The 25,756-nt window shown below is 40.8% G+C and overlaps 1 long non-coding RNA gene across 2 annotated transcripts in view; it reads right to left on the minus strand.

The window, feature by feature from the left end:
- Nucleotides 1–25,111, minus strand: part of LOC113602431 (uncharacterized) — an 81,432-nt gene extending 56,321 nt beyond the window's left edge. For both annotated transcript variants that reach the window (XR_003423843.2, XR_008289252.1), the window contains exons 1-2: nt 24,870–25,111; nt 23,823–23,863 (exon numbers count right to left, since the gene is read on the minus strand). This is a non-coding gene — a long non-coding RNA (uncharacterized LOC113602431). The remainder of the gene's footprint in view (nt 1–23,822; nt 23,864–24,869) is intronic.
- Between the last annotated feature and the right edge of the window lie 645 nt (nt 25,112–25,756).

Consider the following 25,756-nt stretch of genomic DNA (forward strand, 5'->3'; position numbering starts at 1 on the left):
GCCGTAGTTGTGTAAGATGTTACACTGCGAAAAGTGGGTATATTATTTCTGCATTATTTTTCGATATCATTTCTTAAACCCTGTGTGAGTCCGCAATTCTCCAAAGTGAAACATGTTTTAAAAATAGATCTTGGAGGATGCTTTTTGGTAGTAATATAGTTTCTGTCTGTTGATTTAATATTAATAGAATTCTCATAATGAACTGTCCATGGTATTCTTGAGTAAAGCCCATCTTTGAATAAAGCCCAACTTTTCTATGTACTTCTCCATTTGACTGATCCGGTCTTCTAAAATGGTTTAGGATTTTTTTACATCCATATGCACAATTGGTATTAAACTGTAGTTTTGTTTTTGAGTGTGGTAAGAGCTTTGTATATATAACCAGGGAGCTTTTACTCTTTCCTCTGCTTTGGTTCAGTTGATACACCATGGTACTTCTTTGAAATTGTTGAAAGAATTCACCTCTAATACTATTTAGACCTATAGCATTTCGTGAAGCGAATTCTTTGAAAATTACTCCAGTTTCCCGTTTCATTGTTACATTCAGTTGGTCAACTTCTAAAGTCAATCTTATCACTTGATATTTCTTAGACTCTCCAGGGTTTCCAAATGTGTTAGCATCGAATTTGGATTTGATATTATATTACCATTTTTACATCCTATTTATGTGGCCCTAGCTCATGTCTCAGATCTACCCCACCGTAACCTAAACTTACATGTTCTCCTTGTGCCTTCAGTTTTAGTTTTCTAGGCAACCTTTAGAACCAACTGAAACCATTTTGGTGTAAGGAATCCTGTAGGATTCTAATTAATTACATTATGTATATATACACACATATAAAAGTATATACATATAGGTATATATATATAGGTATATGTATATACACTCATGTATTTTGTATATATATATACACATATATATTGTATATATGTATATATGTATGTATATATGTATACATATATGTATATGTGTACACATATACATATATATACACATACATATATGTATATGTATACACATATATATGTGTATGCACATGTACATATATGTATGCATACACATACACATATGTATATGTATACACACATATACACACATATATGTATACATATATACATATATACATACATATATACACATATACAATATATACATATATACATACATATATGTATACATATATACATACATATATACATATATACAATATACATATATTGTATATATAGTATATACAATATATGTATATTGTATGTATATATACACATATACATATATATGTATATATACGTATATATGTATATATGTGTATATATATGTATATATACATATATATGTATGTATATGTATATATACACATATAAAAGTATATACATAGGTATACATATGTATATATATATAGGTATATGTATATACACTCATGTATTTTGTATATATATATACATATATATGTATATATATGTATATATATTTATATATATATAAATACACACACACACACACACACACTGTCTACCACAATAAATTCCAATTGGATTAAAACATGGAACAGAAAAATAAGAGATAAAGAAATTTTAAAGTCTTGAAGAAAATGCTGTTTACTTGATATCTGGTTGGAAAAGCCTTTTCTCATCATAAATGGAAAAGAGGAAACAAAGAAATGATATATTTAACTAAGCCAAATGTAAAAGAAAAATTCTGCATTTTAAAACCAGGCGGACACTTCAATATATGGTGTAGGAACTATGGGATGTCTGTACCCAAAGAGGTGAACTTTAACCTCATCATGTGAAAAAGTTAACTCAAAATGTACCGTAGACCTAAATGTAAAACCTAAAACCATACAACTTCTACAAGAAAACACAAGACAACAATCTTTGTGACTTTGCTTTGTCTAGAGATATTTTAGATTCAAAAGCAAAATCACTATTTATAAAAGGAAAATAATGCCTGATAAATCTAAATTGGTCTTCATCAAAATGAAAAACTTCCTCTCTTCAAATGACACTATTACTAAAAAACGAGGAAAAGCTACATATTGGAGAAAATATTTTTAAAGCATTTATCTGAAGAAAGACTTGTAGCTGGAATATAAAGAAGTCTCAGCGCTCAATAATTTAAAAAAATTCAATTAAAAATGGGCAAGATATTGGAATAGACATTTCACCAAAGATATATAGATGGCAAATAAGCACATGAACAGATGCTCAACATCATTAATGATTGGGAAATGCAAATTAACACCACAATGAGATACCAGTACATATATATTAGAATGGCTAAAATCGAAAACTCTGATCATCACCCGTGTTGAGAGGGATATGGAGGAGCTAGAACTCTTGTGCCCTGCTGGTGGAAATGTAAAATGGTACCAATGTTTGGACAATTGTGGCATTCTTTTAAAAAGGACTCTTGCCTTGGGGCGCCTGGGTGGCTCAGTGGCTTAAGTGTTAGACGTCGGCTCAGGTCATGGCTCAGGTCATGATCTCACGGTTCATGGGTTCGAGCCCCACGTCAGGTTCTATGCTGACAGCTCAGAGCCTAGAACGTGCTTCAGATTCTGTGTCTCCCTCTTTCTCTGCCCCTTCCCCACTCATGCTCTTTGTCTCTCAAAAATAAATAAATGTTAAAAAAATAATAAAACAACCCACAAAAGGACTCTTGCCATGTAATCAAACCATCTCACTGCTAGGTATTTATGAGATAAAATGACCTGGAAATGGTAAGACCATACAAAATCTTGTATACAAATGCTCATCCAGGTTTATTTGTCATAGCCAAAATTGGAAATAACCCAAATATCATAAGGTGTTTCATGGATCTACAAAAGGTAATAAAAATTTCTCATTCAGCAATAAAAAATAATGAACTCCTGATATGTGCAACAATATGGATAGTTCCCAAATAATGTGTTTTCATATAGTATGTGTAATATTTAAATCATTCCTCGTGGTTGTTATGCTGCTAATACTTCTCAGATTCAACTTCGTAAGTGAATCAAATCAAAATTCTTCAGTAGGAATCTGTTTGAGGAAACTGTACAGTTTGGAAATGCTCTACTTTTTATCAAGCTCTGTTTTTCTGGTACCAGTCTATGCCTTTGAACTACACTCTCCTTTCTTTTTTTTTTTTTTTAATAAATTTTTTAAAGTTTATTTATTTTGAGAGAGAGAGAAAGCTAGCGAGGAAGGGGCAGAGAGAGAGGGAGAGAGAGAGAATCCCAAGCAGGATCCTCGCTGTCAGAAGAGAGCCGGATGCGAGGCTTAATCCCCAAACCATGAGATCAAGATCTGAGCCGAAATCAAGAGTCAGACGATTAACTAACTGAGGGACCCGGGAGCCCCAAGTCCCCTATTATTTTCATTGGTTCCCTTGCAGCATGGCCTCTGGCTAAGATCTGATAAGGGAATTCCTAGATTTCAGCTTCTTGTCGTATGGCAGATTAGATTAACATGAATGCCTTCCTGGTATAAACACCAAAAAAACAAAACAAAACAAAACAAAACCGAGATATAATTTAATGAAGATTCTTTCAATGCAGCTGACGTCTAAAATGGAAACTCCCCAGGTGCCAGAAATGCAGAACAGTGTCTTAAGTGGACTGGGAAGAACATAACTCAATTGTCTGCACAGAATGTCAAATAAATAAGCATTTGAGACCCGAGCTGAAACTCAGACATTTTCAAAGATTCAGTGTGTACCACCCACGAGCATCACGGGAGAAGGCCTACTTCAGGAATAGAAAAAGTGAACCCTAAAGTAAGCAGAGAAGTGCGCAAGAAAGTTAAAAAAAAGCCACACAGATGAAAGCAATATATTCATAAAATAATCATTAAAAAAAGGGTCGGAACAGAAAGGAGGAAAACTCGTATGAAGCCTTATTATAAAGCCACAGTCACTAAACCATTGCGGTGCTTATGAAATAAACAAATTGACACCTAGAACAGAATCAGAAACTCAGGACGAGAGATATATACGTGTGTGTGTGAGTGTATATCTCTGTGTCTGTGTCTCTCGCTATATCTCTGCCTCTGTATCCAATCTATGCCTGTACATCATCGATGTCTGTATCTGTTCTTGAAAATATGCATGTGGATGTGTATGTGCTTGCATGTGTGGGTGTGTGTATATACACATGGGAGCACAGTATAGTGCCCTTCTGTGAAGCTGGGATGACAATGTAAGAAATAGTGAACTTATTAATAAATGGTAATCTTTTAAATGGAGGAAAGATTTAAAAGATTAGATCCCTTGGGGCGCCTGGGTGGCTCAGTCGGTTGAGCGTCCGACTTTGGCTCAGGTCACGATCTCGCGGTCCGTGAGTTTGAGCCCCGCGTCGGGCTCTGGGCTGATGGCTCAGAGCCTGGAGCCTGCTTCCGATTCTGTGTCTCCCTCTCTCTCTGCCCCTCCCCAGTTCATGCTCTGTCTCTCTCTGTCTCAAAAATAAATAAATGTTAAAAAAAAATAAAATAAATAAAAAAAGATTAGATCCCAGGGGCGCCTGGGTGGCTCAGTTGGTTAAGCATCTGACTCTTGGTTTTGGCTCAGGTCATGATCTCATGGCTCTTGAGTTGGAGCCCTGCATGGGGCTCTGCACTGGCAGTGTGGAGCCTGCTTGGGATTCTCTCTCTCTCTCTCTCTCTCTCTCTCTCTGCTCCTCCCCTGCTCACACAGGCGTTTTCTCTCTCAAAATAAATAAATATACCCAAATAGAAATATAAATAAACATGTAAATTTAAAAGATCAGATTCCAACCTCACACTATTTTCAAAAATGTATCACGGACGGGTAAGTACTTTATGACAAATAAAGCTAAAACTTTTAGAAGAAAATATAAGGGAATATACTATTGACATGGAGTTCAAGTATTTTCTGAAGTGACAATGGGAAAGGACATGCTACACAATTGATCTGTTACACACAAGACACCATCAAACACTAGTTCAAAAACCAAAATAAACAAGCTGTGTCATCGTTAAAAAATTGGCATCCATAAGCTATGAAGAATACCTTCAAGTAAAAAAATATATATAAGACTTAAAAATAAGTAGGTATAGAAAGAAAATTTACTGACAAGAGTAGATTGAGAAAAGATGGGCGGTGTGATTTAGTGGAAATGACAAAGCTGTGGATTCAGTCCTTCTTGCACTTAAATGCCATATTAACTGTGTCATTTCCCTGAGACACAGAATGGGATGTCTAAGCCTGAATTATTACCTTATTGGATTGGGAGTAGAATTATCATCATAATGGTATTTTATTCATTCAACAAACACTTACATGGTGCTTACCATGTAGCAGGACAGAATGACTCTTGTTTCCCTGTATTTCACAAATGAAGAAACTGAGGTACAAGGAAGCTAAGGAACTTGTCCAAAGTCTTACAACTAGGAACTGTCAGGGAGGCCTGGGGGAGCCCCCAGTCGGTTAAGCGTCTGACTTCGGTTCAGGTCATGACCTCACGGTTCGTGGGCTCGAGCCCAACCTCGGGCTGACAGCTCGGAGCCCGGAGCCTGCTTCAGATTCTGTGTCTCCCTCTCTCTCTACGCTTCCCCTACTCCTGCTCTCCCTCTCAAAAGAAAATAAGCAAAAAAAGAGAAATGTTTAAAAACGACTGGTAACTGTCAGGATTAGGACTCAAACCCCAAGGCTGACGCAGGCTTCAGAGACTGTACTCCTTACATACCCTCTCTCAATTAAACGAAAGTAGGTATATGTATGTTTGTGTGTGTGTGCACACATACATACACACACACACACACGTATATATGTATATATACGTGTATATACGTGTTTACGTATATATGTATATATACATATATACATATATATGTATATATACGTGTATATACATGTATACGTATGTACATATATGTATATGTGTATATATATGTATATATATGTGTATATGTATATACATATACATGTATATGTGTATATATACATATATATGTATATATACGTGTATATGTATATACATATATATGTATATGTGTATATACATATATATGTATATATACATATATACGTGTGTGTGTGTATGTATGTATGTGTGCACACACACACACCTATGTCTATAACGGCAAGATTAGTGTGGATCTGTGGAATAGGTAGGATTTTTTTAAGTTAGAAGATTTGAGTATTGGCCCTTTGACAATGCAGTGTATTTTTTTAAAATTTTTTTTTAACGTTTTTATTTTTATTTTTGAGACAGAGAGAGACAGAGCATGAACGGGGGAGGGGCAGAGAGTGAGGGAGACACAGAATCGGAAGCAGGCTCCAGGCTCTGAGCCATCAGCCCAGAGCCCGACACGGGGCTCGAACTCACGGACCGTGAGATCGTGACCTGAGCCGAAGTCGGACGCTTAACGACTGAGCCACCCAGGCGCCCCTGCAGTGTATTTTTAATTTGTAAGATGTCTGAAAGTAGTTTTGGGGTTTTGCTCTTGAAGCCTAAAATGATTCAGTCAAAACATATATTAAAAAATTGTCTGGAAAATATTGTTATCAATCATTAAGAGTTCGGTCCTTAAGAGCCGAATTTTGTTTCTTTTTGTTTTTGTTGCCAATTTACCTCATTAATTAAATTGGAAAAATTCTCGTGCTTCAAACCATAACCAGAGAGCATACTTTTGAGGCTTTTTCTTTTCAACTTATAAATGCACCAGTGTAGACAAAAATGCTCCTGTACACTAAGTGGTACACAGAAATGCTAGTTTGGGGGCATCTGGGTGGCTCAGTTGACTTAGCGACCGGCTCTTGATTTCGGCTCAGGTCATGGTCCGTGGTTTGTGGGATCGATCCCTACTTCCTGCTCTCTGATCATAGCATGGAGCCTGCTTGGGATTCTCTATCTCCCTCTCTCTCTGTGCTTCTCCCTCACCCACAAGTGCTCTCTCTCTTTCTCTTTCTCAAAATAAACAAACTAAAAAAAAAAAAAAAGAAATGCCAGTTTGTGGTGGAGAAGAATTGACTGTCTCGCTCTGCCTTTCTCCCACCCAAGATTCGTGCCATCTCTTTGGCCCACCCCTTCAGACCACAAATGTCCTAGGACGCCTAAATTCCCGTCTTCCATCTTCCTCAACCTGGGAAAAAATTTGGGGTCTTCGTTTAGACTTTAAATATAACATTTATACCAATCGTTAAAGCTCACAGATATTTATTTTTTTTTATTTTTTTTAACGTTTATTTATTTTTGAGACAGAGAGAGACAGAGCATGAACAGGGGAGGGTCAGAGAGAGAGGGAGACACAGAATCTGAAAGAGGCTCCAGGCTCTGAGCGGTCAGCACAGAGCCCGATGCGGGGCTCGAACTCACGGACCGCAAGATCATGACCTGAGCCGAAGTCGGCCGCTTAACCCACTGAGCCACCCAGGCACCCCAAAGCTCACAGATATTTAAATGTTAACGGCATTGACTTTAATCTGTGGGATAATTTTTTTTTTTTTAATTCTCCTTATCGAAGGAATAATAGGCAATACTGAGCTTCTGGAGTCTAACCATGGGCCTACTCTGAACTCTGACCTCGTACAGAAATACGGATTGCACAGAGTGTGTGCGTGTCTGCAATGATGCCTTTGGAAAGGAGAGAAAATGCCTGGGCCGGCCTCTTTCTCTGATGTAAACCTAATCTCTCTCCTTTCGCCCAAGATGGCTGGATGCCAGGGATTTGGTGCACATGTTCCTGAGGTCACACATCTCTTGCGTTTCTGTATCCTCTCAGCTTCAAGATGAGGCTCTTGCTTGGGTTCGGGCCACTCTGGGAAGGAACAGTAGTGAGTTATCACTACTTCTCCCTGCTCCCAGGAGGAATGGGGTGGAAAGCTGCTGACAGCAAGGCTGGCCGGAGATGCCGGGCGCTTCGGTGTGAGAGGACAAACCAGATCTCTATTGACAGCTCTCTCTGTGAGCAGCTTTCACTCTTCCTAATGACCTTGCAGGGCCACAGCGACTGCACCTACCGTGCCTCCACTGTGTCGGCCTCACGGTTCGGGGAGTGCTCTTTGTCTATACCGGCAAGCAGCCTGTGGACAATCGTTTTATGTCATTTCGCCCCTCCCCTCTCCCGTGTGTGAGCAAGTGGAGAGAAAGGAAGTGACACAGCACAGTTGTTAAGAAGATGTGTGCTGAGTCAGAAAGATCCGGGTTTCCATATCTTTCCATCTCTTCTTGTGTGACGTTAGAACGCCGTTCAAGCCAGCCCTAGTTTTCTCGTCTGTGCGATAAAGATAATAGTAACCACTTCCCCAGTGTTCTTGGGAGAATTAATTGAGACGGTATATATTAAGTGCCTGGTTCATAGTAAGCACACAATAATAATAGATGCCCTGAGTAGATAATCATGAGTTTCCTTCCCGTGATAACATAAAGCACTCAAACCCCCCCCCCCCCGTTCCTCTAATTACGTATTCTGACATTTTTAAAATAGAATGCATTAAACTATGAACTCATTTGAACCACCATGTGATTGAAAAGGTAACTGGTCATCATCAGGGAACCAAAAGTTGCTAAATGCATAGAGTTTGTAAAATTTAAATGGAGCGATTTTGTGAAATCTCTGGAGGAGACTGAGGAAGTGGCGGGCACTCGAGGACAGGACAGGTTTTATCCGTGCAAAGCCAATCAAACTCTTTAAGTCACTTTTAGCATTAGGATCTGTAATGATTCACGTTTTCCGGACAACTGATATTTATTGTACCTCCTGCCTTTTTTATCCCCACCCCACAAAAGGTGAGATTCACAAGGGAAGAAATGTTCATTGGGAAGAAAACAATAGAGAAAACCGAGGCTCTGAATACATCGCCAATTGGATAGACCAGTTACTTACATTCAGAGATACAGAGTCTCGTGGTTAGAGGGAATCCATTATTCATGGATTATTTATTGGAACAAACTTTTGGCCGTGCAATTTTCCCTCTTAACTGCCCAAACGAACTATCGTTCCATCTTTCCTCCCTAGAAATCCCAGTGCGAAAGGAAGGAGTAGAAGGCACAGGTAAAGGTGAAGTCGCCGTTCAACTAACATTTTTGTTGTAAAAGCAAAAAGAGCAGAGATTTCTGTAGCTTGTTTGAAAAGCTGGAACTTTCAGCCCTCTGCCAACAACCACAGCTGGAACTGACAAGGTCTGACATCTCCCCTGCTTTTCCTGCTCCCATTTTCTATGAAAATACTGTAGACACTGGATCAGGAAAGACAGCGGAGCCTTAAAATAATCAGTCTTTCAATTTGCCCCGTGTTAGTTTCCATAGGAAACAAAAGTGGGAACTGTAGCCAGCAGCAAGCAACTGTCTTGTTAGAACCCTCCCTTGTCGATTCAGCTGTGGCTGTTGGCTGAAATCTGAAAGTGGCATTTTTCAAAAGGCCCTTTGGCTTCCGAGTCTATGGAGTTTTCACTTTGGAAAGCAATAAAAACGAATGGAAAGAAGTGAAAATGACTTCCAACACCAAGTTTTCATATACCTTAGGATACTATTTCTCATGCAAAGAACTTTTCATTTCTCTGCCTCGTAGTTTATGTATGAGAACTGAAACGCATTTTATAAAAGCGAAAAGATACATCAAAAATGAAACGGTGCCTCTTTGGAAGGTTAAATCCTAGATCTTGGATGTGTGCTACCTTAACCGTAAACCTTATCGTGTGAAATTGCTTACATAAACATTCCCTTTAGGGAGGTAGCTCAGTTTCCATTGGAACACCATCCTCGGTTGCTTCATATTTTACAAACACATTCCAAGTTACAGATGCTGGACAGATTGCCACAGAAGAAAAGTAGAGAGGATTTATTAGAAAACACAGCCAGCCGCGGAATTAAAATTGTTTTTAAAAATACCTTCGCTTGGGAAAGAATATGACTCAAAAACTTTCCAATTGAACAGGACCTCCAGTTCTAATTCTTATACATAAGTTTAAAATAAAGAAGCCTCAAAGCCATCATCATCTGGTGGAGTGATGATTTTACTGGGGAGGAAGCGTTTCACAAACACTGCTGTGAATTACAGTTCAGCGGAGTAGTAATTCTTTGATAAAAGTTTTATGACAAGTCTGCGAGGTTTGCAAAATATCACACAAAGGTACCTCCAAGTGATGTGTGATGGCTTCTCTGCTGTGGTCACCAAATTTATACATTCCCTTAAGAGGGGAAAAATCCAACTGTATTGTAAGAGGCAGAAAGAGTGGAAAGGATACAAGGAGGGAAAGATTTACTGTATACACTGACACCATGTGAGTGGAGAGCAGTGTATCCGAAAGCCCCTTAAACCAAGGAGTAATCCACTAAAACCACCTGAATACATTATGTAATACATCTGTGAAAGCTCTGTGCTTTTTACTCTCTCTTTGCTTTTTCACCTCCAACATCAACAACAAGAACCACGGCACAAGGGCAAGGCTCTGATTCTGTTGCTAAGCTCAACGTCAAAGCACGCCGTAATTTTCACGTGTAACCTTTTTCTTTAACTTTTGAATATTTACACCTAAAAAATAATGCTCTTTAAACTTATTTCCCACTCCTATCACCTGGGGGCATTAGTGTTCACATATCTTGCGCTTTTTTTTTTCCTTAATCAAAGAAGAGAATATGTTTTTATAGCTATTTATAGATTTCTCTATTTGATGTAAAAAATTTCAGGCAGTTTTTTTTTTTTTTTTAATAGCAAGGCCTGATGTGGAGCAAAACTAAATATCGGGATTGGCATGTGAGAAAGATCCTGCAAACTGGAAGTCAGAGATTGAGAAAGAACAAGACAATTCTGAAGGAAAATTTCTCTGCTTAAATACATCAGGAGTCCGGGGTTCCTTTCAAGTGGTGCTAAACAATTTGTGCGTAAGTAGGATTGCAATAATGGAAACACTGTTCAGCTTGCCTACTCTTCCTTCATAACTCATTAATGCCTGTGCTATGGGTTCTTTATGGGGCATCCATTAAGAGGGTAGAATAATAATAGTTTAATCCCCCTACACCCAATTATATATCCCCCTGAACCAGTGTCTACCTCCCTTTCTCTCTCTCCCTGTGAATTATGTCTAATAAAATAGAATATGCTAACAGAGAGGATTAAAAAGACAACAAACCTCTCTCTTCCTAACGTTAAAAATTACAAATAGGAACTGTAATGCAACAAAAATAGCCTGAGTGGGCCAAGGTGGATAATGATGTAGAGAGGGGATACCAGCCCCTCAGCCCATCTCTTATCATTAATAATAATGCCACACCCGACAAAAGAAAAGAGACTGCCCACCAGAACAAAACTCCACAAACACCCAAGACTTTATTAAACAACCCATTTTAGAACTTAAATCATTAGGCTGCATCTGCATGGGTTCTTCACAAGGGCTGTCTGCGAGAAATAATGGATTGTCTGCAAACTTTTATCTTGGCTATTGCCTCTAGAGTTGTGCTATTTAATTATTAAAATGTGGTATTAATGAAACATGCAATCCTGGAAAGGAAACCACTTTTATCATTGCACATGAAAGGCAAAAATTTAATATACCGAGGACACTGTATACACATTACAAATATATTTGCATCCACCTTCCAAATAGCGTGCACCCCCGTCTCCCCCCTCCCCTCCTTTACAGCTGCTCAATCTGCAAGAATGTGCAGAAGTAATTTATCTGAAATGGCCACTATTGTTCTTGATTCTGATTTGATTCCAAAAAAGCCAAATAATAGAAACCATTCTGAACATCTATTTTGTGCACCTGTTGTGCGGCATTATGATACTCCGCGATTTTCATTTACGTCACATCTCTTGACATGCCTTTGATACACCATGCTGCTTTGCTCAACAAAAATCCAGGATGCTGGAAACCAATGCCATCCCATTTTATTAACAAAATGACAACGGTACATGCTACTGCCTGGGAGCTCTGGAAGGAAACAGGGGCACATCAACCTCGCCACTAGCCATTTAACTAACGTTAAGAAGACTTAAAATAGCTGAGCAGCCTGGGTGGGGGGGGGGGACGCAATATACAAGATATTAATATCGCTAATGATGTTGCTATTTAGGCAAAACAATAGGACCTCGGTAGTTTCATTTTTTTTCCCCCTTGTTGCTTTGGTTTTTGAATGCAATGCCAGTAGAGAATCTGAATAGTTTTTCAGCTCCACTCTATGTGTGGGCTGGTTTCTTTGTTGATCAACTCAAGAAGGCATGGGATCCTGCATTTGCTGCCTTTCAAGTCCACAGCATCGTCTTTATTAACATTTCAATATTACGGCTCCAACCCTTTCAAATACTTCCTTAGTGGCTTCTTACCTTGGCTTCTCTGGGCAATGGCACCGCGATTGTATGGAGACTTACAGTGACCAAAAAGGGTTGGTTGTGAAACTTTGTGGCTAAGGGGGCCATAAGCTTCACGTAGTACTGACAGACACAGGATCTTGAAGTAATGAAATACCCAAGCTGCCTTGGCTGTCTTCTATCAGCACGCTCTCGCATGCTGAGTATAATTGTGCACATGCTTATACTGCCCACGTACGTAAGTACGACCGTCTTTACTTACGTCAAATAACCATAAAGCCAAGATCTGATTGCTCCCTGCTAAGGTGACAGTGTCGGAAACTTTGGTGTGCTTCGTAGGCGGTATTGGTGAATCATAGAAAGTGGCTCCATTCAAAAATCAGAAGATGGAAACTGTCTGACTCACAGAATCCCAGCATGGAAAGGGACCTCTAGGGTCCAATCCGGCGCTCCCCTAATGGAGGAATCAATCCGTCCTCAACATCTTTGACAGATGGTCTTCCAGGTTCGGTGTGAACTTTCCCTTGAAGGGCAAATTCTGCTTAACAAAGCAGTCCGCTCTATTTGTAAACGGCCCTAATCGTTGGGTGGTGTTCTTGACGTTGCGTTGAGACGGCGGCCTTTCCAAGCAGGACTGGATAATGTGCAGAAGTGTTAATGCCAGCCAGGGCCCCCTTCGTGCGTGTGGGACCTGTGTGGTCACGTGCCACCCCATGGTTGGTTTCATGCTCTGCTGTCATTGTCTTGAAATCCTTACTCATTTCTCACAAGGGGTCCCGACCGTTTCATGTTGTAGCGGGCCCCACAAACTACAGAGTGGATCTTGCCAATTGTAATTGGAGATGAGTGACCAATAGGAACTCTTACGTAGCATGCTTTTGTGGGCTTCCAATGCTATATTATTTTGTTACCCCCTCCCCCTCCCCCCGTCATCTATCTATCTATACGTCTTGTCAACAGAATTACATAATATTCCTTGGACTTCCTTGCAAACCAGTTTTTAATTCATGGATTGCCCCCCCCTCCCCCATTGCCCAGTGCCATCATGCCACTTAATTCAGTGGGGTTCCAGGAAGGGTAGGAATACAAACTCGACGAAAGAACAGTCTCTGAACTTCAGCATTATTAAGCTTCTCTGTCCTTTGCTTTTGAAATACTAACCCAAATCCTCCCTGTCAATCAAAGGAGAAGTACGTGTTTTGGCTAAGTGAGGCAGGGTCTAAGCTAACCAGTAGCATCCGCGGAACACTTGGTTTGAATGCTGATTCGTGCTTCTTACTGATGCTATGACTTTGGAAATGACACTTACCTCGGCTGTCTCCCTTTCCCCCCCTTGGGCCTGGCTGCCCCCCAGGGCTGCAGCAAAGCTTGCCAAGTAGTGCTGAGTGAGCCTGGGGATTTTCTGAACTCGGGTGCAGAGTTTCCCTGGGGGCCAGCCTAGCGCTATGTTTCTCCCATCCCATCCTGCTACAGAGACCCCAGACGAACATCTCAGGACCTCCATCAGACCATATGCTCACGGTGAATGCAGCCTGGTGTTTTTTTTGTCTTGTTTTTGCCCGCTGTTCTTTAGGTACCCTGTATCATCTTGGTCACATGGAAGAAATTCTGTGAAAAGTTTTCAAGGAAGAACGAAGCTACTAGAACCTTTCTAGGTAGTGGGAATTGAGCCCAAGTGATTATTAGAAGGTATTCTGGGTGAGTCATTTAAAGCATTAGGATTAAAGTTGGGAGAATGATCCAAGAGCAAGAGAGAGAGAGAGAGAGAGAGAGAGAGAGAGAGAGAGAGAGAAAGCACAACCCCAATCCTGCCCCCGCCAGGACTGTCTAGTGGGGCAGTGGGGACCACATGTGAAGAGGTGGGAGAAGCCAGAATTCCAAGAGATTGGGAATCTGAAAAATAGAATCTAAAAACTGAACTGGTCAAGAAAACAAAGAGTCTTGGGGTATCTTTAATCTCTATTCCCAAGAAGGACGCATAGTTTTTATGAGATATAAATACCCCACTCTCATTTGAAAGCCTACTTCAGCAGATACGAAAATGCATTAAGTGATCACAATTTGTTAAAGTCTACTCTTATGGCCATGTTTATTATCGTATGTGAGTTTTATTACAACTCTACTATTTTTTCCTACCAGTTGGTGAAATAAAATTCAGTTGTAATTAAATTAAAAAATTTTTTTGGCAATAAAAACTGAACATCTCTTAGAAGACAAAATGAAATAATGTGCAGGAAAGTGCTGCAAAAAGATATTTCCGCATAAAGTATTATCACCCTAAAAGTAAATTGCAATGTTTGGATCTAGGAAACAGAAAAACGATACCCTTAGTTGAGCATAAGAAGTGAGTATTTGGAGATTTCCATATTGCATACTGTTTTGAAGGTACATTTGAATGACTTTGAAATCTTTTCAGAAGAGTGGCTTTTTTGTAGTGAAACATTTTGGTGTTTATTTCAGATGAATAACCAGTCAACTGCACCCAGACTCTGGGTGTTCCCTGCAGCCTAGTGGTTAGGACGCATTTGCCAATTGTTCAAGAACCTTGAGCTCACAACAGAGGACCTGGGTTATTTCCAAATACCATTCCCCTTACAGAAAAGTCATGCAAGTCTGTTTCAAGCCGAAAGTTGAAGCAGTAGGTTGCACATAGGTGTTTGAATTCTGAAACATACATTTCGTTGTGTACAATCACAAGTTCCTGAAGAAATTTTTTTCCCACAAGGGGGAAAAAAAAGATAACTTTTAGGGGGAAAATGTTCATTTTATGTGTGAGACCAGTTGGTAGGAGTAAGATATTTTTATTGATTTAAACGACAGCAACTTTGTTTTTTAGTTTTTTTTTTTTAATTAAAAACATTTTTTTAATGTTTATTCATTTTTGAGAGACAGAGAGAGGCAGGGGATGAGCGAGGAAGGGGCAGAGAGAGAGGGAGACACCAAATCGGAAGCAGGCTCTAGGCGCTGAGCTGTCAGCACAGAGCCTGACGTGGGGCTCGAACTCACAGACTGCGAGCTCATGACCTGAGCCGAAGCTGGACGCTCACCAACTGAGACACCCAGGCTCCCCAAAATGACAGTGACTTTGTAATCAAATAAAACCTTAAACTTAGAAAGACAGAAAGAATTTGCCACAAGGAAGAAATGGGAGATTAGAACGGCACATGTGATATGGAAGATACACATGCAGATATGGAAGGTATACATTGCTTCTTGCCCAGCACTTATCAGAAGGGGACTTTGAACCTTGCGTTACACTTAACTTCTCTTGTTCCAATTACCTTCTCTGAACCTCAAGAGTTACCTTTGTGGCCATTGTCTACTAGAAAGGTAAGAGGAACCAGGAAGGAAGCTTAAGTCTGTTGACGTTCTGGTTGGTTTTACAGAGCAGAGGAGGCTGGATGTATTTAAAATAGAGTTTCAGTGTACAGGCTTTCTCTGCCCCCACCTTCCCGTGGCATTCAGCCTCCTCTGTCACCTCCAGCAGGGAGAGGACGTTCAGTGCTGGATGACTTTATTGTGTCATTCATGTCTCTGGCTTCCACTGTCCATTACATTCAGCAACTCATATAGAGATACACTCTTTCTCATGCCTCACTTCTTTTTTGAAGGCTTTTGGAAAAGCCTGGACGTGTCTATGTCAGCCAGAACAGAGAGATATTCTGAGCAAAAAGAAACTATTCTAAAACCACGTGGATATATTTTTAAAAATTTTATTATGACTGACAGAAAGAACCCCGATCGAAGAGCGTGAGGTAAGACTTCATTAAAATCAGAAGATACGACTGCATCGTCTCTAATATATTCATTTCCAGAAATGTTCCCATTAAGTAAAAGAGCCTCTTCTGAAGTAGACTCCCGGGTACCACAACGGGCTCCAAGGGAACAAGAGGGAATGCCCATTTTCCTCATGTAATCCCTCTTCCCTACCTTCACCTGGACTATGGGACAATGTTCATCAATTGCTACTCTGATCTGTTCTCTCTCAAGCTGAGGTTCTCTTTCTCACTTTCCCTTCCTTCAATTTCTTTATCTTCCTACAATGACAGACCATGTCTGCCCACAAATGTCACGATAGCCATGTTCTCAAAATGTCACTGGCCTGCTTGATCCAATTTCTACTCCAGGGAAAAGCAGAGTACCACACGACACAAGACGCTGCGTCTGTGAATCTCAGAAAGCTGTGAACTTCCCAGGTGGGAAACGTGTACCTTTGGGAAGGTCTTTGTTGCCAACAGATCTGTCTTTTTCGGGGGTGTCTGTGGAAGTGTAGAAAGACTGTTCCAGATGAAAAGCAGAAGTATTTTTAAATGATTCCCCCGATCACTTGGGCTTGGTGGGCCTGTGTGGGACAGACTGGGGTCATTTTTCTTCCCTTCTCTCCCCAGGTCGTGGGGAAGCTTGAGCCTATAAAGGCAACCAAGGTGAACTCGCTCATTCCACACAACGGGGTAGATCATTCACCACGGGGTGTTCTTGATAGTGCTCTGTCCACTCTAATTTTAAGTATCTAAGCAATGGGAGTCCCACCACCTCCCTCGGAAGATTACCCTACAGTCTAATAGGCTTCGACATTAAGAAGATTTTCAATTGGTAATTGGTAATCAACCTAAATTTCCCTTTTCTTAATTTCATCCCATTACCCCAAACCCTGTCCTTTTGTTCCACCTAGCTCCTCACCTTCATTAGTGTTTACACTCCCCAAATAGTAATAGATAGCTGGCAACGCGCGCGCACACACACACACACACACACACACCCCAGAAATGACCACAAAAAACTAACCCGCTCTCAGTCATCACTTGGCTAGACCACAGATAGTTACTTCTCCTTGAAAAATATGTCTGTTCCCTCATACACTGTTCTCCTCAAAGGCATTCTGTAATATTAAAAGGTTCAAGTATTTTTTTTTAATAATCCAAAAACATCTATAAGTGTAAACCACAGCAGTCTGTAATGGACTAGAGGGGAATGAAGGCATTCTTAACGTGGGCGGGCGATAATGGTATAGCTACATTCACCTTCTTTTGCCCTTGGCACACACGGAGCAAACCATTAAAACAATTGGTGGAAGGCTTTTCCCCCAAAGTTGTCTATTTCTATACTAGTTTTATATCATCCTTGCCTGTTAGGGATTGAACGAGTGTTTTTCCTGCTGTACAAAAACGTTCCTTGACAATATATTTTCTACCAATAATCATTATTTTAATAAAACCAGTGACATTAATATGAATAATTTGTGTTATTACGGAGGGTCATAAAATATTACAAGATAGGACTTATGGGAAAACCAAGCCCTAACTTAGGTCTCATTCATAACACGACCTGTTCTTTTTTATTTTTAGACTGCTTTACCAATTTGATTTACTGGCGACGGGAAAAGACTCTGTTTCAGCAGCGAACTTTCAAAATAATATACGTTTTAGAAATCAAGTTTTCGATTCATTTTCCTCCAATGTTGCAAAACTCCCTCCCTGGTCTCTGTTTAGGAAATAATTAGATCCCTGTAGTAGTGGCTGGGGTCTGCCTCTATCCTTCAATACTGTGATCCTGCTTGATTCTTCTCACTTTTATCTTGAATTTTAAGCCGGTTTTCTGCGTATATTCATAATAACTGACACAAGTCTTACACGAAGAAACAAGCCAACGGAACAGAAGAAATATAACATAACTTTTGGAAAGTTATTCTGTGGACCATACCCTGGAACACTTGATTCGGTAAGAGCATCTTCATGCTACCAGCTACTGGCATTGCTGAAGACATTTATGTGCCTTTCTGGAAAATTTCTGGCAGGTATCACGAACGTTTGTATCCGTTGCCAGATTCAGCATGTGGACCCAAGTCCTAGACTGAGTCTTCACCGTCTCTATACTTCCTTCCTTAGGCTGCGTGGTCCAATGTCTAGGGCGTGCCACTGATTTCTAAGAATTTCTTGTTCATGTATTTGTTGGCGGCATGTAAGTTGAAACCAACAAAAGGGAAGGCCAGAAAACTTAAAGTGGAAGGGAGGAAATCCACTAAGATAACACGGTGGCATTGCAAGGCATTAAACATAAAGAAAGAGCTGACTAATCAGGGCCACGGAAGGAAAAGAAGGGTGGCCAGTTTCTAGGTCTTCTGAAATGTGGCATAAAATTGACGGGTCTTCGGTCCTGTTGACGTTAATGTCATTCATTGCCAACGGCGCCCAGCAGGTGGGATTCTCTGTTTTCAATTTCAAATGGTGGGGAGAGGGAATCTGGCTTTGTTTGGGCCCCTGTTGAGATGAACCTACGAACTAGGGCGGGGACTTGGTCTCCAGACATTTGCAGCTAGAGCCCTTGTGCCTAAAGGGCCACAAGCTAGAGTCCTTGTGCCTCCGAGATCCATCCCAGAGCTGGAGAAACCGGGGTGAAAAATCCATACATAAAAGGAGTCTCACCTTCTGGAGTTAAAGTTATATTGCATGGCAGGTACTGAAGATTAATTTGACACATTGCTATCAGTATTTGTTCAACATTACATCCCCCTCTTTTTCTGAGATTGGCATATGAAGTTTCTAACATTCCTTGGGTTATTGGTAGTAGGCATGTGTGAGAAAATCTAGGATCTTTCAAGCGTCGCTGGTTGCAAAATGGTAGTCCCAATACAACTTGTAGATAAGCAAAAATATAATTTATTTTCTTTATTTTGGCGGCGGCTCATCTTGGCCTCTTCCTGAGCCCTCAATCAGCAGTGAGTGAGGGTAGGGGAGAGAAATTAATTAAATGTCCAATCAAGTTTGGAGCTGTCAGGCCTGATCATTTAAGCCGTCTTTCTTAATTGATGTTCATTCTTCCATTTGGATAAAAGGCCCACTCTCTTCTGTATTTGCCCCCTTCCCCGCTTCTTCCCCTAAGATGACATTTTGCTGTGTGGGGAAAGGTGCGTGCGATTTATGAATTCTGCCGGCCCTGGGAATAAAGTAGGAATTCTCAGATTCACATGGTAGCTTTGTATTCTCTTCTGGCCCTTTCCTTGCTGACTCCACTGTCTGTCTAGTCTCTAGAGGCTTGCTTGCGTTTCTGGAAGCAGTCGGGAGCTGGTGAACTCATGATCCTTTATTTTGGCTGGGATAGAATGATAAGGGAAGGGCATGTAACTGTTCCCAGCCCTATGAACTCAGCTCGGCCCTCTGTGTCTATAGAACCACTTTCCTGCCGACTGTTCCATCCAGCTCAGGGGCCAGTGGTCACTCCTAGTCACTCCCTGTGGGGCTGCTTGCCCTGTGACAACAGGTCCACCCCTTACATAACCGGGGATAGCTAGGGAAGCTCATAGACCCTCCCTCTGTCTTATCACGTGACTAGGGCAACGGTCATTTTGGTGTAGGCTTTATAAGAAATATTGTGCCCATTCTACGAGTTTTTGAGGACAAACATCGTATGGAAAGCATCTAGAGCTGTACCTTTAGAACACAGGTCTTGTTTGTTCTGGACAATCAACTTTTCTGTACACTTTCAAAGATCAAAATATTGAGGTCTAAGATTATTTCCATGGGCATGAAAGTCACAGTTTCCAGAGATTTTCTGACTGTACAACTTTTCATTTCAGAGGCCAAATAGAAGCCTTCTCTTCAACAGTAAATTTAGATTTCAAATTGTTCACGGACTAACTTCCTTGACTCCCTCCTGTAATCTGCTACTCTGTGGGGATTTTCTGAGGCTGCCTAAGTCTTAACAGAAAATCCAAATGTTCATAGTTCTTGGTAGACTTTTTGGATCTATAATGGCCTTTCTTATTATCACACACATCTAAATAGCAGAGTATTTTTTCAGATGAAGATTGGTATTGTCAATGGCTTCTCTATTGAAAGTAACTATTTTTTTTTTTTATAAAAACAACATAAACCGTTTTATTCAAATCTAGTGTCATGCTTTGAGAACTAACTCCAGAGATATATTTTCCGGGGTATCTCCCCAGTGCCCAGGGTCTGGATTCCAGCTTGCATTCTCTTTGTTGTTTCTGGTTTTCGATTACTACACCTACAGGAATGTAAAATAAACTTTCCTTACTGGGAAAGTTACAGAGTACACATAAATTGGATCTCTTTCCTTATTCTCATTAGGACCTTTTCAGAGAATGCCATGGATTTTCCTTCCCCTGCCACTTGCAATGTTTCTCTAGCTAGATCTTAGAACTGCTGGATCCTTAGCATTTGGGGTTCTATTTAGACCTACTTGAGTGGGTCAGGTAATTTATTTCTTTTGGATAAGCATGCATGTGTCTTCAGAGGATTCACACACTTAGGAAGACTGGGGGCCCCAGGTGGAGAACCTGTGGCTTTCAAATATCTTTCTTTCATGTGTGATGACCTCTAGCTGGTGCAGGGGCAGGATCCAACCAGTGAAAGGGCCTCCTGTTCTCCTTCTGGGCTCAACCAGGGCCATTCACTCACCCATTCACCTTCTACTCAAGAAAGATTCCTTGAGTGTCCACCGTTTCCCAAGAGTTACGAGGGATCAAGAGAACACAGAAATCTATCTTTGGCCACAATGCACACTGAGCCCCAGCCAGTGTTCTTTTTCTTACTGGTAGAGGGATGCAGATAATGAAATATGGAAGGTCAGATTATGGTCACCACAAACATTAGCAAATGGAATTTAGTATAAACTAAATTCCCATGCCAAGTACCTCCATTACAGTCATTATCTTCAATATTTTAACCACATTATTTTATTAAGTGCTTGCAGACACACTGAGCTATCGCATTTACGGAGCACACATACTACAACATGGAGGACAGCCGGCTTGGCCGACATCAAAGACAGAGAGGCATAGACTGATGTAAGGCGAACATTCGTTCTTCACTGAGGTCATTCCCAAACAAACAACATGATATAGCATTTGTGTCCTGCAGATGAAATCGAAGATGAACACATGAATTACTAGAAGTATCATCTGGCTCAATGCGAACTTTTGGTATATATTACAGGTATAAGTCAAACTGTGGCGTAGAATCTTGTCTGCTAGATATAGTTCTTGACTTTTACCTTCAAAGTCAGCTTTGTGACTCTTCTTTTTTTAAAAATGTTGGTTTATTTATTTTGAGTGAGAGAGAGAGCATGCACCAGCGGGAGAGAGACAGAGAGAGAGGAACAGAGAGAATCCCAAGCAGGCTCCGCATTACCAGCACAGAGCCCGACATGGGGCTTGATCTCACAAACTATGAGAATGTGACCTGAGCCAAAATCAAGAGTCGGGTGCTTAAATGACTGAGCCACCCAGGCGCCACATGACTTTTTTCTTCTTCTTTTCTTTCTTCTTTCTTTCTTTCTTTCTTTCTTTCTTTCTTTCTTTCTTTTTATTTGTTTTTGAGAGAGAGAGAGGGAGAAAGAGCATGAGCAGGGGAGGGGCAGAGAGAGGGAGACACAGGATCCAAAGCAGACTCCAGGCTCTGAGCTGTCAGCACAGAGCCCGACGTGGGGCTCGAACTCATGAAAAGTGAGATCTTGACCTGAGCTGGAGTCAGATGCTCAACTGACTGAGCCACCCAGACACCCCCACATGACTCTCCTTAAGAGCATAATTGCTTGAGTCTCCCTCTCTCTTTCTTTCTGGATATGTGTGTGTGTGTGTGTGTGTGTATACACACATAACATAGATATATATGCCTATGTATTTTTATGGATCCTTAGATCGTTTGTGAGTACCTTGTTTTCTAAAACCAGTGCTCATGTTGTCATTTTTTTTAAAGGTATTTTATTGTCGCTATATAATTTCATTTTTTAAAAGAAGCCTATGCAGCAACGTAACAAATTTACTTTTTGAAACATCACCGAGGTATCAAAAAAGTCCCTATAATGCCAATAAGTGTTCCCCTGCAGAACCTGTACAAATCAGACAAAAAAACCAATTGGGGCTTTTTAACATCATCAACTAACAAGCCATACAATAACCAACTGGCTCTCTTAGTGAGGTTAGAGCAAAAACACGTACTACTGGATAATAGTAGAATTTATCCATCTCTCAATCCAAACCTTACCAGCGGTGCCCCTCACCACCATTTTCCTCTTCCTGCTGTAAGACTGTGCTGTCTTTATCAAACAACCTCTAATGCTGTTTTCAGGCTAGTATTATTTTGCCACATCTTCTTTAACTAACTGTTACTGGGTTCATCAACCTGTTGTACCTGATAAGGAGGGGAGCTTCCAATAAGTTACTAAAGCTTTTGATGAATCTCCTCTCCCAGGGCTCTTGGCCAACAGGTGCACAATGGTGAACTTACGGATTTTGTGGTAAAAGGAAAATTTGTTGTAATGCCAAACGCTCACCCACTGAATTCCAGAAATGGCGCCATGACCTTCCCACAAACCACCGGGATGGCCGAAGCACGGATTTATGAAAGTTAACTTCTGGCCTTGTGCCGAGTTACGGCAGAAGTTACTGCTTCCGGGTGGGTGAGTGGATGGGATCCCTTTGCTGATTAGTTTTTTTTTTTTTTTTAATTCCTTTCTACCTTAGGTGGAATGATTTAGGCTGAGCCCAGAGTCGAAGAGCAGTCGCTCCCTGCCCTTCTCTTAAGCAATTTATTTTCATTTACTTTCTACCCATCTTTACCAGTTTGGTAGAATGTATTTTAGATTCATGATACGTCCATACGTGAACCAGGGAGAAGCTTCTTTTCCTTATGGTTCCCTGTGAAGTGGTTTCAGGGCAATGACAACTCCAAGGAGAAACTAGGCTTGAACGCAGAGTTCCCACTACTCTCAGCCCCCTTGACACTTCACCAGGTGTCCAGAGCGCTGCCTCTGAGAACCTCACAGCAGCTCGTCCCTGATGGCCGAAAAATTCCCCAAAAGGCGGGACAAGTGTAAGAAGAACATTTGCCACAATCCAGTCTCTAGTGACATGACCCCGGATGAAGGTCGTCGCGTTCAAAAGCGTCGTATTTAGCAGCTCTTCAGGCAGAGACCACAATGGATTTTGTAAAAGCGCACCAGGATGGCAGAAACAGTTCAACCCCATTAGAAGAGAGTCCTTATTTTATATTTCCCCCCTTATCTAAAACGGGCAATTGCTTTTCTGCCAAATAGGCTCAAAAGGGCCATGAAAACTAAAGTCCTTCAAAGCTGTTAAACGCATCCTCAAATTTACAATAAAATTCAGCATGACAAATCTTCCAGTAAAGTCTCTGGAGCATCATAGCAGCACTTCAACAATTTTTCTTTAAGTTAGCATGTTAGTATTCAACACCTTGAGCTACAGGGAAAGCAAATGTGGGCAAGGCAAGCAAAACAAAACAAAAACCAAAAGAGGAAAAAAAAAAAAAAGCCACCACCGACAAAGACAGTGGGAGAAAAAAAAAAAAAAAAACGCACACAGCCACGCACGCTATCAGGCATATGCCAAAGTAAACAATCGGTGTGGGTTTGCCACGGCTCTGCCCTGCAGGTAAGACCACAGGCAGCACGGGAGCTAATGGACGGGGAAAGAGAAAGGCGGATGGAAGGGGAAAGAGAAGGCAGGGTGCGAGAGCCGCGGAGCCGGAGCAGGACGGCCTGATTGTAAGCCTCAAGACACAACATCAGCCATGCAAAACAGGACATACCTTTCTGACTTGCTGGTTCTGTCGGCTGAGACAAAGCAGTCCTATTCACAGCGGGAGGCCAAATCAAAATGAAATTTTATTTAGTCTGCACTGTCCCCAGATTGGGTTTCAGAATGACTGCTTTAGGAGATAGCATGGATGTGGCTGATGCATGCTTTGCATATGAAACTGCAGTAGGAAAAGAAATCTACATAATCAAAAAAATCTGTGCTCTGTGTATGTGACAAAAAGCCTGGACTACAGTGATTTTACTGCAGGGTATGTTTTCAGGCAGGCCCTTTTGGGGTGAAACGCGTTTAAAAAAAATGTCTTATGCAATATTTGCAGCAAATAGTCAGAAATCTGTAATACGCCACGAAAAAAATCTATAGATTCCTGCTTGCAACTCTGCCACATCGAAATCATTGTGATTTTCCAGCAGATTTATGAATGCATCAAAAATTTGCGGCAGGGAACCGACTGAATTTTCAAACATGCGCAGATTATTTTGAAGGCGTTTATTCTGACAATTACTATACCCCTGAACCCCGACAAAATAAATGGAAAGCTTAAGTCTGATGCAATACTGAAACACTGAGAGTCCCTTTGACTTTGCTCTGGGAAGACATTTAACTCATTCATATTTAAAGGCTATTTTTAAAAAGAGGAAAAAAAATCTTTCAAAATACGGGTGAGATGTCGAAAATATTTTTAAAATCAAGAGAAGGGGCCGTAAAATGTATATAGAATGCACATCAGGGAATCTTTGAAAAAAATGCTTATATATATATACACCTATATATATATATACATACAGATACACTGACTGTGTTCTTAATACAGGGTTATCACTGGCCTTGGCCAGGAAAGGGAAGTGGTAAGCAAGGTACAGTGAAACAAGGGGGCAGAATAGAGCCTGTTGATAAATATATATTATTTCTCAAAGAAATACTTATCCCAGCTTGATTTTGATAGATCAGTTCCTTGAGGTTGGACTCTGCCAATCATTTTCTTTGAAGAGGGGAAAAAAATAAAATAGAATAAGAGATCGAAAGAAAGAAAACCTACCTGCGTACAATGGTAGCAAAAAGACAAGGCAGGCTCTCCCCACTGCGCAGGGCTCTGAAAAACCTGGACAGTCATCATTCTGTCTTACGAAGTATTCCTAAGGACAAGAGGAATAGGAAATCTGCCCATGTGAGCTGTGAAGAGGTAGTCTCCAAGCCTACAACCCAGAGCAGCAGACAAACTTCTCTCAATAATGAGATACACATAGCTCAAATAATATGCTTCCACAAAGCCCCAGCAGAAACCCCCAACTACGGAACTCTGGACCGATACCCCTTAGAGAAACAGTCAAGACTCATTGTGTGATTCAGGTTTGGACATAATTTCTTAGGAAAGCTTTCTCCTGCTCCAGCTTAGAAGGGTGACCTGTCAATACTGATATTTACAAATGCAAAGGTCTCTTTAAATTGATCCTTTTGCGTTCGGTAAGATGGCATCGTGTTCTGCCGTGCGTGCCACCAGCATAATTACAGCCTAAAATCCAAACAGAGCAGGGCATTTGTTTCTTTTACGCTCCAGGACCACCGGATCCAGGTCTCCCTATAACAAGGGCGCTGCAGTGGCTTCTCTGTTGCTTTCAGGCAGGACCCTCTTTTGCCTTGGCTTTCTATTCTATCATAATTATTCAGAGAGTTATTAGGCAGGAGTTTTGCCTGCACGTTATTTTCAGTGACAAGACACCCCTTTTCTGAGGAACGGAAAGATGTTAATTCTCAACAAATCCTATATCCCCCAAATTCAGTGCACCTGGCATTCACTTTCTACCTAATAAGCATCCGTGAATATGCAAATGTTCAGTGTCTCAGTAACCTCATTAATTTATTCCTCAGGCAATCATAGAATGTGAACCAGCCCTGTGCCACCAGTGCTAGAGACGGTGCCGATCA

Source organism: Acinonyx jubatus, chromosome A3 (genome assembly GCF_027475565.1).
Source record: "Acinonyx jubatus isolate Ajub_Pintada_27869175 chromosome A3, VMU_Ajub_asm_v1.0, whole genome shotgun sequence".
In the NCBI taxonomy this organism is placed as follows: Eukaryota; Metazoa; Chordata; class Mammalia; order Carnivora; family Felidae; genus Acinonyx; species Acinonyx jubatus.